The sequence below is a fragment of the Vicia villosa genome, unplaced genomic scaffold, assembly GCF_029867415.1.
Source record: "Vicia villosa cultivar HV-30 ecotype Madison, WI unplaced genomic scaffold, Vvil1.0 ctg.001409F_1_1, whole genome shotgun sequence".
Taxonomy (NCBI): domain Eukaryota; kingdom Viridiplantae; phylum Streptophyta; class Magnoliopsida; order Fabales; family Fabaceae; genus Vicia; species Vicia villosa.
In genome coordinates, this window is record NW_026705607.1 from 126,776 (window position 1) to 143,204 (window position 16,429).

Consider the following 16,429-nt stretch of genomic DNA (forward strand, 5'->3'; position numbering starts at 1 on the left):
ATTGTGTGATGAGGTTCTCAAAATAAACGAGAATGTTGAATGTTATGTGTGCATTGTGAATGATGCAGTGATTGACTATATAGTTGAAGCATATTGGTAACTATGTATATCAATCGCTGGTTGAGAAAATAAATCTCTGTGTGTTGCTGGAGATGATGACAAGAGGATTGAGAATTCCTGTCTTCCATTCGAGGATATCCAGCTGGGGATTTTTGATCTTCGCTTGGGGTTGAGAGTAACTTGAATGATCTGATCCTGATGTATCCTAGGGACAAGGGAGAAGAATAATCTTCTATTGTACTATCTGACCAGGCTTCACCTAGGAGCATCAACTTTAATGGAGATAGCGAGTTTGAACAAACTCTGTTGGAGAAGAAGATTGTGTCGGAGAACCGTCAGTGTAGGAGATGTAAACTCTGTTGGGGAACCAAGTCTCTTGTTGGGAAGAGATCATTTGAAGATAACTTCTCGAGGATAGTGGGGATATTGTTGTGAAAACTGCTTTGTGGGGAAGATTCCCCGAGGTTCCAATTTTCAATGCCTTATCTCTTCAAGTATTTCGTCACTTGTTGTTAGAAAACATTTTTAACCATATATGGTCCTTCGCTTGTGGGAGTCTACCTGCCTCTGGATTCAGTAACTTGGTATGCCTGATGCTTGAGATTACTGGAATTAGAACTTCACATGAGAGGCTGATACTGACACCATCAGATACTAGTAGCTAAACAGCTATTGCTGAGATTTGTGACTAATGCAACGTGCCCCCGGTGATGGGCTAGTCTCCCTGGTTATTCAGCGCCTTCGAGAGACTCTATGAATTGTGACCAGATTGCCCCTGGTAGATGGGGTAATAATATGTCATGCCCCATGTATATACAAGCTTTTTAGCTGACTGAGTCAGGCGTACAAGACGTCTCTGCAACTTTATCTGTCGTGAGGACTTTTAGTCATTAGTTATGCCCCATGCAGATTCTTCCTGATGCCCAAACATTTGAAATTATGTAGACAAAATCATTTTATAATGACACTCATAAGAATGTAATGCATGCATCTGTCTTGAAGTTTAAAACGTTTTTTAGTAAAACAAAAAATGTAAGAAAATGATGTTTGTAAAAACATGATATCAACTCAGGATTTATAGTAAACCTTAAGGAGTCAGGATACCTTAGGTAACAATACGCTTTCGAACTAACCATGCTTCAGTTAGGACTTTTCGAAGGTTGTAACGTGGCTTGGTTCACGGTTTTAAGAAACAAAGGATAATGGCTTGAAGTATATTTATACCCATCCCAATCTTCGTGATGTTCTTCAGTCCTATGCTCAGCTAACTGTGCGCTCGTGCTCAAAAAGACTTTGGAATTGTAACATTGACATTGGTGATGATTCAAAAACCTGAAGTTTGTTTAAAAGGCAATCATCTATCTCCTTTTTCTTGTAATATTTCTTGTCGAGGATTTGTAGTGATCTCTTTTTGAATTTGGTTATCCCTAACGTTTGCCTGACTGTTTATTTTGGAGATACAGTCAGTGGGATGTTTCTCTTTCCACTAAGTCACCTTCATAGGTTTTGACTTAGCGGTATTTTCCTTTTGATAAATATTGACTGCCTGTCTTAATGATTACGGGGAACCATCACTGATTGTGTTAAACAACAACTAGCGTAATCGAGTCAACTGAGAATCTACCCTGCCCGAGGTTATGATTAAGGGTTTTAAACTGTACAAGAAAGAAAACTCCTACACGTTAGGCTCAAAGGGTTGACTAGGGATGAACATCCTTATATCTCCACTGTTTAGAAACCGAAACAATGCATGTACATCGTCAGCACAGTCTATTCAAAAGCATACTGTATGAGGTTGCGGTATCATTTTCGTCATCCTCCCTCAAAAGGCTCACAGCTTTAGCGAGAGTTGAATATCATAAAGAAAACCCAGTAAAAACAAAGTTTTAAAATAATAATAAGAAATAAGTCAAGACAAGCATATGCAATGCATTAATGATTATTATAAAATAAATAGAGTCTGACATAAGACAAATGTTTAAACAAACGGGAAAGAAATTGCGAATGCAAATAAACTAATGATCTAAAAAGCCATCTGTCTAGATATCAATGCATTAGACTTTCTGAGGCTCTTCTGGCTGGCCGAATTCAATGACTCCTTCATCAATAAAGTCTTGAATTTTATGCTTCAATGGCCCAAAATCTTCTGTATCATGACCAAGACTGTTTGAATGATAAGCACATCTTGCATGATGCTTGTACCTGGGATCAGGATTTGTTGGAGCTGAGTATGGAGGCAATAGAGTTATCAGACTTTGATTAAGCAGGTGCTGCAAAGCTTGAGACAATGGCATGTGCAGTGGAGTAAATGACCTTTTGGGTTTGGATTTCAAAGTACGTTGGCCACCTTGTTGCTTACGATGATCTTTTTGTGGTTGTTGCGTTGGTGCCTAACTAGAGACCAGGATTTCCCCAACATTGCTGGGTTCATTCTTTCTGTTGTATGGCTTTTTCACAGCACCAGAAGATGTAGCCGCCTGAATTTTTCCGCTTCGGATACCATTCTCAACATGCTCTCCAGTCAGTATGAGGTCGGTGAAGCCAGTTGAAGAACTTCCAAGTAGATGGCTATAGAAAGGACCAGTCAGTGTACTCATAAACATGTCAACCAACTCTCTGTCTTCCAACGGAGGTTGAACTCTTCCTGTCAGATCTCTCCATTTCTGAGAATACTCCTTGAAGCATTCGTTAGAACCCATAGACATGCTTTGTAGTTGCATGCGGGTTGGCGCGAGATCAGCATTGTATTGGTATTGCTTATAGAAAGCAACAACCAAGTCTTCCCAAGTACGAATATTGGTACCCTCTAGTTGATAATACCACTTGAGCTGAGTTCCAGAAAAACTCTCTTGGAAGAAGTTGATCCAAAGCTTCTTATCAGCAGTATGAGGTTGAATCTTCCTCATATATGATTTCAAATGCAGCTTAGGACAAGAGACTCTGTCATATTTAGCAAAAGTCGGAATCTTGAACTTGGGAGGGATGACGACCCTTGAAATGAGTCCCAATTCTTCAAAATCGAACCCCGGTACCTTCTGGATCTCCATGGCTTTCATGTGTTCTTCCAGCATCTGGTATTTCTCATCAGGATATTCATCCTCATAGTAGTAGTCCTCTTCTTTCTCAGAGGTTTAGATAAAGTCATGGTGACTTTTTGCATCTGTCTTGATGCTAGCATCGTCATCCTGGTTGTTGTCATTGACTTCAGGGACTTTGACTTCTTCAGCCTTCTTGAGCGGACCTCAGAATCTTCTTCCCATATTAAGGACACCCACATATCTTCTGGATTTTTTCTCCTTCTTGGTTAGGAGTGCTTTCAACTCATCTTGCCCCTTGGACAAGTTCAAGATTAGATCTTGAAACTGGGCATTTTGGGCTTGAAGGTCTTTGACTGACTGCTCGAGATCCATTTGTGCTAAAATAAACAGAGGGAGAAGATGAGAAACCTGTGGCGGAAACCTGTTATGCGATGTTATGATATGCACATGCAATGATTTCAAGGATCTTTAAGGAATTTAGTTAGCAACATTAGAAATGTATTTGGTCGCATCTTCGTTTGAAGAACTTTGATTCTTGGATGTTCTTCTATGGGAATCAAGCTCACCATATCGAGTGGGTCATAGCCTCTGATTCGGGGTACTCGCTTCTGAGTTTGAAAGCATATGGCTAGAGGAAAATTAATCCTTTTGCCCCTTGATAGGTATGAGTCTCTGATTTGGAAGACAGATGGTCAGAGGAAAATAAATCCTCTTGCCCCCCGATAGGAATTTGGTCCTTGATAAGAGCACCTGAAATTGTGCGCCTTAAATCCCTAAGATCCTTGAAAGGGTTAGTCAATCATGCTATGTTATGATGTCATGATGTCATGATGTCATGATGTCATGATGTCATGCGAATGTAATACAATAGGTAAAGCATAAGGTAATAAGGACGAAATGTCCTACAAGCAAATCCTGCAAGGAAATAGAAGGGTTAGTAGCACACACAAGCAAGTCACACAAGTGTCCTAAGGTTTAAAGGCTTGCGTGAAGTCCGTAGGTAAGTAACCTCCCCCAATAGGTACTTCTAAGGATAAGGATGAAATCAGTAACAGGTTCTACAAAGTTACCCAGAATTGTCAGTCCTTCTAAAGCACCCTCGAACATGATGCATTTGCATCATGCAATGATACTTTAAGAAAGAACCTATCTGAGTTGTAGTATCGAGTAGCGACTAGACCCTCAACATTTGTCAAGAGTAGCCCCCCACTACGTCCTAAAGGCCAAGATGGGTTAAGGAGTAACTAAAGGTCCTTAAGCTCCGGCGCACCCAAAGATATATACATAGACCTCCCTCATTTGAGCAAGGTGTGCATATATCTATGGAGTCCTAACTTAAGTGTGAACTTCATATTGACTCATCTCCCACATATGTGAAAGAGGTCGCCATGACTATGCCACTCATATATTAAGTGTACTTGAATCCGGGTATAGGAATCGTCCTTCATTTAAATCCCAAGCAACCTTTAAAATAAAGCAAGTAAAGCAAACAATAGAAAACATTTAAGTGATCCTAAACTTTAAGGTAACCCCTCTTTTATTCGAATATATCCCCAACAGAGTCGCCAGTTCTGTAATACGGTGGGAGAATTGACTTTAATTTTATTTCTCAAGCAAATGTTGCGGTGAGCAAGAGTCGCCACCGACTTTTAATTTATCCAATTAGGAAAGGCATAAAAGAACAGGAAAGACCTTCTTTGAAAAGAGATTGAGTTCGGGGGGTAGGTTATGCAAAGGGAAGGTGTAAGCACCCTTTGCATCCATGTTTATCCATGGACTATTAATTGCTTAGCTCACTTTGTTTGAATTGTTTGAAAAAGTGTCGTGTGTGTTTAGAAAAACAGTTTGATTTTGAGAGTGTCTGAAAAGACAAATGTTAGAAAACATAGTCTGAAAAGCGTTTGTTGATTTGGATTGATCGTGAGCAAGCACTTAAGAGTTCCTACCCTAAGTTCGTAAGGTCTTTCCCATACTTTAAAGTTTTCCTTGGGCGATAGTTCTATCCATACCATCTGAGGGTAGGTAGTCCTATACATTGGATGTGCGAATCATCGAAGGGTCATCGAATCTCATAGGGGCTATCCATCCCATAAAGAGGGTAGGAAGTCCTATGAGATGTGAATAGTCATAAAGGCAACCAGTAGAGATACCTTAGCAATCCGAAGGGACTATCATCATTTATCGAAGGCAACTCGAGGGACGAGATCATTTCATCATAGGCAACTCGAAGGGACTATGATCTTTATTCCGAAGGGACGATGATGATTTTGAATCGTAGGCAACATATGCTAAGGCATCCCTACGCTCGAGGGACTTGACTATTATTCCAAAAGGCAACAGAAGAGGGGAAACCCTAGAGGTGAGTGCGTGCGAAGTGTGTTAGATTCGATTATTTAATCTTGAGTTAAGGTTAGCTAGCGGTTGATTTTATCTTGTCATGCAATCCTAAACCATAAATCTAAACACACAATAATAGCAGTTATAATATGCGGAAAGTAAATGCGGAAATTAAATCTAAGCTATTACAAAAATGCCTATGCGACCTATACATCGATTACTAATATTTAAATAAACAAATTAAATAATTAATTAAATAAAAGCAAAACCAGTCATACGACATTCATTGGAGTTTAGAGATGAGAAGAGAAGACCGTGAGAAGAAATTAGGATTCAAAAAATCGAGGAATCGAGTGTTAGAGCAATAAGGGTTAAAAGGTAGAAACCTAAATAATTATCTAATTAATCTAAACTTAAAAAATCTACATTAATTTTAATTACTTAAACTCTAATTTTAAACTAATTACCTAATTATTTAATAACCTAAGTCTAATTATTTAACATAATTAAATCCTAGATATATATATATATATATATATATATATATATATATAAATATTAAGTTAAGTAAATACTAAAAAATCAACTAAACCTAAAACCTAATTACTAATAATTTTTTTTATTTTTTGTGATAATATTAAATGAATTAAAATAAATTAAGAAAAAGGAAAATCCAATTACTAAATTAAAATACTTAATCCTAATGAGTTATTATCGGTTGGTTAATAATTAATAGTTGGTTAGTTTTGGAAAAAAACAAAAAAAAGAAATCAAAATAAACAAACAAAACAGAAAGGAATAAAAAAAACAAATAAGTAAGGATGTTGGATCTGGTGTATGCGCGTCCTGAAGGTGTATCTGTTAGCTGAAGATTTTGTTTAGAAAGAATATCCTTTGAAGAATTACAATTCGAAGGAAGATGGTTACTGATGACCATTTCTGAGTTTAAAAATGGCTACTGATGGCCATGTTTCGAGAATGTTGGTTTGAGTTGGAGTAAAGATGGTTAGACTTGGAGCTAATTCGAAGAAGGTTATCTTTAAAGACTTAAACGTTTTTGCGAAATACTTAAAGTATTGAAGCTTGACGTGTTTTCGTGGCATTCTCAATTCTGATCATGTTGCCATGCGTCGAAAGAGGATTCAGGCGGGAGGATTTGAATTTCGAAGTAGTTTGTGTAACTGCACAAAGACAGATGGCATCCCAAGGATTCTTGTGGGCAACGTGGCATCAGATTAGTGTAGGACCGTTAGGGTCGAATTTAGTATAAATAAGGGTCTTAATGTTAGGATTCCGTGTGTTCATTTTGTACAAATCACTCACAAACCACTCAAGTATCAAGTGTTTAGAGAACGAGTTCGCTGAGAAATGTACGTATGACACCAACACCAGTTTAATACATTTGTATTTTTCTTTATTCAAACATCTTTTCATTATTACTGCTTTCGTTTACTTCCTGTTATTTATATTCCTGCACTTCTTTATTTCGTCTAACTTTCATTTCGAAGCACTTTGTATTTCTGCATTTTACATTCTTGCACGTTACATTCCTGCACTTTACATTTCTGCAGTTTACACGCTTTTATTTATATTTCTTTGTCGAAAGACATACTTATGTGTAAACATAAGTAGTAAACATTCACATAATCATATCATAAACAAGTTTTCTCGAAGCCAGAACAAACAAGCATGAATCAAATCATATCGAAAGACAATTGTTTGACTATGTCCTAGGATCAATCTAGTCGATCCTGCGACTAACCAAAGTATACTTTATAGTTTGGAGGACTAGCGGTTGTTTATCGGAAATCACCGTAAACAAATTGGGACACCCGGTGGGACAGTGTCAAACAGATTGTTATTAATTGATTGTTTTGTTTTGTCTAGAAAATATCAAGACCTTGTATGAACCTTAGGAACGGTAAGTTAACCAACAGTGTACAACCGATTCCTAAACGAAGGTACAACAAGAAAATGGTAAATGCGGCCAGTGGAGGGGGAGATCAGGATCCCCCACAAGGGTCAGGAACAGTAGCGACAAATTCTACACATGTTTCGACTTCTACTCAAGAGGCGCAGGCTATACCGGTTTCGACAGGATCTGAACCTATAGGTAGTTCCCAGGCGATACCCGAAAATACTACAGGGACGACAGGGACTGTACCAGTCTCAAGTTCGACCACTGCGCCTCCATTCATCAGCGCGAGCGAGATACCACCTTTCTCGACAAACGCTGCAAGTCAATTATTTTCCCCAGGACCATCATTCACCTTCGAAGGATGGAGACCCAACAATCCATATGGAATGCCATATTCATATATGACAGGTTTACGAGGACCAGGGCCTACATACACTACAACTAACCCGACGGCATTTTCGCCGAATGTCAGTTCGATAGGTCGAAGCGCACAGAATACTTGTTTCTCTGCCCAAATACCCCCTTTCACTACAAATAGTCTAGCAGCATTTCTACAAGAAATGGATGCAAGTAACCATGATATATTAGGAACCCTTGCTAAAGAATTGGGGTCGATTTTGAATCCATTAGCAACAAACATTGCCAGGACTAACCAGGATAATGTGGAAACTTTCCAGAAAATATCATCTCAAATAAATCGAATGGCGGATTTTTTAGGAGTTCCACAAAATAGGCGAAGAAACAACCAATCAACCTATCAGGAAGGGGAACCCATTCTAGAACCAGTTCGAACCGCAATACAGCCACCTAGGCCAACACCAGCCGAACGAAACCAAGTGATAGATTTAGAAACTCGAAGTCAAACGACTAACGTTGGCCAACAAGCAGTTGCCCAGCAACAGCCTAATTTAGTGGTAGTGAGAAGGAACGAACATCTTGACGAAGTTGTGCATAGGATTAGGAGAGACAATTTGGCAACAGAGAACAATCTCACTGCCATGATAGAGAGAATAATGGCTAACAATGGCCTCAATACTGGACTCCGACGCCCAAATTATACATCCCCCATAGCAGAATATGTTATGAAAACAGAATTGCCAAGGGGTACCAAAGTACCAAAATTCACTAAATTTTCAGGGGACACAAATGAATCAACGGTGGAACACATAGCCAAATATCTAACAGAAGCAGGGGACCTAGCAGGGAACAAAGATTTGAGAATTAAATACTTCCCTAGTTCGCTAACAAAGAATGCTTTCGTTTGGTTCACCACCTTACCCCCAAATTCCATAGATGCATGGGCACAGTTGGAGAGATTATTCCATGAACAGTTTTACATGGGTCAAACCAAGATAAGTCTGAAAGAATTGGCTAGCATCAAGAGGAAGTTCACGGAGAATATAGATGATTACTTAAATAGGTTCCGTTTGTTGAAATCAAGATGTTTCACGACTATCCCAGAACATGAATTAGTCGAAATGGCTGCCGGCGGTTTAGATTATTCAATTCTAAAGAAATTGGATACTCAATACCTAAGGGACATGGCCCAATTGGCAGACAGGGTTCGACAAGTCGAACGACTTAAAGCAGAGAAGGCCAGAGCAAATAAAAGTTACAAGAAAGAAAAAATAGCATACGTCGAGGCTGAAGACGTCGACGGTGAATCTTTCGAAGATTCATACAGCATGGAAGAGGTCGAAATAGACCTAGAGAAGTTAAAAGAAGCGCCACCTTATTCTTGCAAATTGCTCACACCGGCCAATGGAAAAAATCCAGTAGAGAATGATAAAAACGATAGATTTCCTAAGAAAACTTATACATGTGACGTCACTAAATGTGACGAAATATTTGATTTATTAGTAAAAGATGGCCAGGTGATAGTGCCTCCTAATTCCAAAGTTCCTCCGTTAGAACAACGGAAGAAACGAGGCTTTTGCAAATATCATGGTTTTTTAGGCCATAAAACCTCACAATGTTTTCTTTTCAGGGTTCTAATTCAGAATGCTATCAAGGACGGACGTTTGAAATTCGCTGACAAAACCAAGAGTCATATGAAGGTTGACACAGACCCTTTGAATGTTGCTGCCACTAACTTGTGTGAACCACTTGACGTCAACATGGTGGAAGTGTCTGAAGTAGATGTTGCTGAATCGGAGACAATTTCAACTGGAAAGCAGGCTACTAAAAGCCTAAATGACAACAAAGTCTTCAATACTGATGTTGAAGAATCTTTCGATACAGCTATAACTGAAGATCTAAAAGGAAAAACTAGTGAGGCCACTGAAGACCTCAGGATGAAACTTCAGCAGATACAGATTTTTGAAGCTCCTTCTGTAACACCCCATATTTTCTAATTTTAATTTAATCGGAAATTAAATTATTATTTAGAATTATTTGGTATTTTTTTTGTTGAACTAATTGGAGGAATTATGGAATATTGGTTCTTGGGCCAAGTGTAGTATTTAGTAATGAGGGGTGTTGAGTTGTGGAGTCCATTACTAAATTATGTTATGCTTTTATAAAACAAAGAAATAAGAGAATATTAGACTTTTGGGGTGTGATGGATAATTAAGGGGTGTATGGAGTAAAAAGCTCTACACTTAGTCCTAATTCTATTATTATTTTATTATTGTAAAAATAGAAAAGAAAGGAGCAAGAGAAGAGTTGGGAGAAAAGATTTTGATCGTAGAAGTGAGAAGAGCAAAGGACGGAGGAAAACCCCAAAGTTCAAGGATCAATTCAAGAATCTCCATCAAGGTAAGGGGTGATTACTCTAATTATGTAGTATTATTATTTTGATGATGATAGGATTGAATTAAGGGATTAGAATCTCTATTTGGGATGTTAGGTTTTGTGAAATACCAACACTGACATGTATGATTTGATGAATTGACTGCAATTGATGATGTAGTAATGTTACATGGTGTTGTGGTATGTTGTTTGTGCATTAGAATCATGTATTTGAAGTATTTTGATGTTATCGATGATCAATTTCGTAATGGTATGAGTTGGTATGTTGTTTGTGCATTAGAATCATGTATTTGAAGTATTTTGATGTTATTGATGATCAATTTCGTAATGGTATGAGTTGGTATGTGTTTGGGATGCATAAAAGTCTTAAAAATCATGTTTTTCAGCTACTGGGTTCGTGGGAACCGGTTCCCATGTGGGAGGAACCGGGTTCCACTGTGTTAGAACGTTAAAAATGGAATTTTTGGGTCCAGGAACCGGTTCCCATGTGGGACGAACCAGGTTCCAGTACAAAATTCCAGCAGCACGTTTTGAAAACTATCCTAACTTTAAAAGCTTCTAATTTTCAAACCGTAAGTCCGTTTTAGACGCCGTTTTGGACGTTGTTTCTTAAATTAAGTACTCTATGATATAAAGTAAAGAAAACAACCATAACTTGATTTTATTTTGAAAATCTTGATTTATTTCGTTTATGACGTGTTTTGTACATTGTGCGCATGATTAGGTTAATGTGACAATGTGGTGATGTTGTAATGATATAACTGTGATTTGACGTTATATGTGGTGTGAATTATGTATGATGAATAGGTGATATGGATGTAAAGTCCGAGTTTTATACCCTGTTTATATTATTTATTGGGTGATGTTTTACATGTATGCGTGTGATATATTGTATGAATGCTAAAACTAATGAATGCTTACTGGTGATGAATTGGTGATGATAATGAGACGATATGATACATCGGATTGGTGATGTTGTAAGCATGTTATATGTTGCATTCACTCGCATACATTTATGGTGATGGATCCCGGTGATGAAAGGGATCAAAATGGTGGGCATAATTCCCATTGTGTGGAATTTGTGCTGGTTATTTTTGGTGATGGATCCCGGTGATGAAAGGGATCAAAATGGTAGGCATAATTCCCATTGTGTGGAATTTGTGCTGGTTAAACTGTATCTTGGTGATGAAAAAAATCAGTTGGATGGGTGTATCCCATGTATGGTACCACATGCATAAGAGTCTGCATGGTCTTTGTATAAATTGTGACATGTCAGGATGAAATCCGGTGTTATGATTGTGTGGTGTTATTGGTGCATAATTTTGACTTGTGTTTGTGATTGGTATGAATTGATAAATCTGAATATGCTAAGTAGGGTGGATAATTGCTTATGAATTCTATATCTGATGATTTATAATGCTATTTAATTATGATGTAGTCTCACCCTTACTTTGATGATTTCAGATTGAAGTAGCGGTTTAAGCGATCGGTGAGGATGACTCGTAGAGTTTATCCGGTTATGTGGAGTCGTGTCGGTCATGCTCTGATCTTGTAACACTGGGGGTCGATAGTCTTAGAGTTACTCAATATACGTGTTGCCATTATTGGTTATGGATTATGTATTATTTATTTGTTGGATATGTTTCTTTACGTCGTTAAAATGAGTTTCCGCTGTGCAAGACACATGTTTTGATTTTTGGTTTTATTCTAATAAAGCATGACAAACGACTTGGTATTTTATTTATTTTATTAATTGTAGCATCCTTGCTGTGAATTTACTCTGATTTTATTATATTTCTGCGGGGGTTTTTAGAAGGGTGTTACACCTTCGGCCGTTGTTAACATGGTCAATGTTAGGCGTCCTTTATCTGAAATAGAAGAACTAGAAAACTGGCTGGTAAGGGAGAAAGGAAACATTGAAATCCCACCAAGAGGGGAAAGCTTGAAAGATTATCTCTGGAATTGTCATGAGAAATACGGTGGAAAAATGGTGATGTGCCCAAGATGTTCAATCATGCTGAATCGAAGGGTTCAAGCTAACTTCGAAAGGGCCTTACGAGAAAGATTGGAACAACCCTGGAGAGGAGGAAACCCATTGCTGAAGGTGTATCCAAGGATGGAAGAAAGCTTGGTGGGTTTCTTGGTCAAGTGTCATAAGGAAAACACTGAGATTGCATTGTGTCCCAGATGTGGAGCAGTCTATGACGAATTGCTAGCACGATCATTCGAAAGGGTTTATTTCTACATGGGTCGAGAAACCCAGGGGTTTCGTCCCAACCTGTATGGGTTCGACATATGGACCCCATCGAAGAGGCCTGACAGCCCACACCCTAGAGCTCGAAGAGTCACGTTCAAAGTCCATGCGGACATACCCAGGGATAGATGGATGCAAGCTGGTGCGAGAACCAACAAATGGCGAAGTTGGAACCAAGGGGAAGGACTGCAATGGCATACAGGAAGCAATTTAACACCTCAAATCGAGAGATGTACAGGTTGGAGAATTACAAAGGCAAAAATCCTATGTCCAGATCTCAGTGGAGAAGGCATCAGAGGATGAAGAAGGTCCAAAGAGAATACAAACCAAGGGAGATTGGAGAGTCTAGTAGCAACCAAGTCCAAACCCAGGGGGCAAGGATAAGTAAACCTCCAGTAGAACGCAAATTGTTCGACTCTGAAAATGAGAAGGAAGAGGAGAAGATGCATTCCAGCCCTTGGAAAGAAGACGATAGAATGACAAACGATTTCGACTCAGATGGAGTATCGTCCATAAACCCCAATTGCAATGTTGTGTCAGTACTCCCTCACGAGTTTAATCAAGAAACAGAAGCTGAAGATTGTGAGGAAGCTGATATGGAAGAAATGGCAAGACACAAGCCTGTGTGTTATTATGTGCTAAACAACGGGGCAGTTGAAGAGCAAAATGCATTCTTCGAGAGGCCAAATGAAGGTATGAGAAATCATCTAAAACCACTTTCGATAAAGGCTAAGATTGAAAATGTTGGCATTAACAAAGTCCTGGTAGATGGGGGGGCAGCAGTGAACCTAATGCCCCAGTACATGTTAAAGAGAATTGGTATGTTCGACACTGATATAAGGCCACATAATGTGGTCTTGTCTAACTACGAAGGTAAAATCGGGCAAACTCTTGGTGTCATTCAAGTGGATTTAACTGTGGGTTCGGTCACTAGACCAACGATGTTCATGGTGATACCAGCGAAGGCAAACTATAATCTCTTGCTAGGAAGAGAGTGGATCCATGGAGTTGCTGCGGTGCCTTCGACAATGCATCAAAGATTAACCATTTGGAGGGAAGATGGTATAGTAGAGAACATTGAAGGGGATCAGAGTTACTACATGGCTGAAGTTAATCAAGTCAATAAAACCAGTTTCGACAGGAATTTGGCAAACATAGGGCCTTGCCATGCTGCAGAAGATATATACACCCCAAATAAGAATGCTTTATACTATTTGTCTTTGCACCCAAATGGGTTCCAATAGAATAGAGAAATAATGGACGGTCCAGAAGATACCGCACCAATAGAGCATTTTCCAACAATACGGCCAACAGGCTAGGACGACGATGTTGATGATGCCTGAATCATCCTTCTTCGAAAGATTTCGGCTTACATAGCCGAGAACAAAAAAAGACGGCTCTCGAAGCCGAATTATCAAACATGATTGTTGATACAATTTCAAGAAAGGAAGAAACGACAGATGCTGGTATGCGTTCGAGCCCTCAATTCCTTGAAGATACAGTTCAAGCTGGAAAGGTTTCAGAGGAAGAGTTGAGTCAAAAGCTGGATGCAATCTACGACGAAGAACCTTTGGGATTCGAGAAAGATCCAATGGGGGCAAATATCAAAATGTTAGCCCAAGATCCACTCGAAGAATTAAATCTTGGAGACGGAGATCAGAAGAGGGTAACATATGTCAGTGCAAAGTTAGAGCCAGCATTGAAATCAAGAGTCATTAAGTTATTGGAAGAAAACAAAGATTGCTTTGCATGGGATTACGACGAGATGCCTGGTTTAGGAAGAGACTTGATCGAATTAAAGCTGCCCATAAAATAGGGGTAAAAGCCCATCAAACAGACTCCTAGGAGGTTCGCACCAGAAATTCATTCGAAGATCAAAGCAGAGGTCGAGAGACTTTTACGGTGCAAATTCATCAGAACCACAAGGTATGTTGAATGGATTGCTAATATCGTGCCAGTTATTAAAAAGAATGGTTCATTAAGAGTGTGCATAGATTTTCGTGATCTAAATGCAGCAACGCCTAAGGATGAATATCTCATTCCTGTGGCAGAAATGCTAGTAGATTCAGCCGCAGGCTTCGAATATCTAAGTATGTTGGACAGGTATTCTGGGTATAACCAGATCTTCATTGCAGAAGAAGATGTGTCCAAAACAGCTTTTCATTGCCCAGGGGCAATAGGCACCTACGAGTGGGTTGTAATGCCTTTTGGTTTAAAAAATGCTCGGGCAACTTATCAAAGAGCAATGAATTCTATATTCCATGATTTTATAGAAACTTTCATGCAAGTATACATAGATGACATTGTTGTAAAGTCTGTTTCAGATAACAATCATCTCGACCATCTGAGCCAATCATTCGAGAGAATGAGAAAACATGGCTTAAAGATGAACCCCCTTAAATGTGCTTTCTTTGTGCAAGCTGGAGATTTCCTGGGCTTCGTGGTCCATAAGAAGGGAATAGAAATAAATCAAAATAAAACAAAAGCTATTATGGAAACAAAGCCTCCATCCACGAAGAAAGAGTTTCAGTCGTTACTGGGAAAGATAAACTTCTTGAGAAGATTTATCTCAAACTTGAGTGGACGCACGCAAGCCTTTTCCCCCTTACTGCGGCTCAAGCAAGGAAAGTTCGAATGGCGTGCTGAACACCAAGAAGCTTTTGAAAAAATCAAGCAATACTTGATGCATCCACCAATATTGTCTCCCCCAGATGGGAAGAAGCATATGCGCCTGTATATCTCAGCTTCAGATAATACAATAGGCAGCATGCTAGCACAAGAAGATGGCAATGGTGTTGAAAGAGCTATTTATTATTTAAGTAGAATACTCAATGATGCAGAGACTAGGTATAGCGCAATAGAAAAACTCTGCCTTTGTTTGTATTTCTCTTGTATTAAACTCAAGTATTATATAAAGCCAGTTTATGTTTCGTCTCATTGTGATGTTATTAAACATATGCTATCAAAGCCAATATTGCATAGTCGAATTGGCAAATGGGCTTTAGCCCTTACGGAGTACTCTTTGATGTTCCAACCACTTAAAGCAATGAAAAGGCAGATCGTATCATATTTCATTGTTGACCATGCAGTGGTTGAGCACCCTCAGCAATATGTAGACTTGAAGCCTTGGAAGTTATACTTCGATGGTTCGACTCATAAAGAACGAACCGGCGTTGAAATACTGATAATTTCTCCTGATGGAATTCCAATAAAGCTCAAGTACAAGATTGAAGGTCCCTTATGCTCCAACGACGAAGCTGAATACGAAGCATTGATCGCTGGACTCGAAGCTTTGTTAGAATTGGGGACAACTAGAGTCGAAATTAAAGGAGACTCTGAACTAGTGATTAAGCAATTGACGAAGGAATACAAATGTATCAAAGGAAATTTGATCATGTATTTTGTCATAGCAAACAAGCTGCTTAAAAAATTCGAGTATGTGGATTTAAGGCACGTTTCAAGGTTGAATAATCAAGAAGCAAATGATTTGGCACAATTAGCCTTAGGATACAGAGTATCAAAAGAAAAACTAGAAGTGCTGATCGAAGTAAGAGGCAAAGCAATGGCCACCAAGCTCTCCCCAAGTGTTCTGGAGAATTCACAATTAGGTTTTGCTAACAAAGAGGAGTTCGAAGTTTTAAATATAGACTCTTTAGCAGACACAGATTGGAGAAGTCTAATTGTAAATTATTTAAAATATCCTTCGACAGACACGGATAGAAAGGTAAAGTATCGAGCCTTATCATATTTCTTGATGGGAAATGAATTGTTTAAGAAGACTCCTGAAGGAGTTTTGCTAAAGTGTCTGGGTGAAGCTGAAGCATATTTGGCTCTCTCAAATGTACATAGTGGAGCATGTGGTGCACACCAAGCGGGGCACAAAATGAAATGGATTTTGTTTAGGTACGGAATGTATTGGCCCTCTATGTTAAACGATTGCATAGAATACGCTAAAGGATGTCAAGAGTGTCAAGAACATGCAGGTATTCAGCATGCTCCTGCAAATGAATTAAGTTCAATAATAAAGCCATGGCCTTTCAGAGGTTGGGCACTAGATTTAATTGGGGAAAT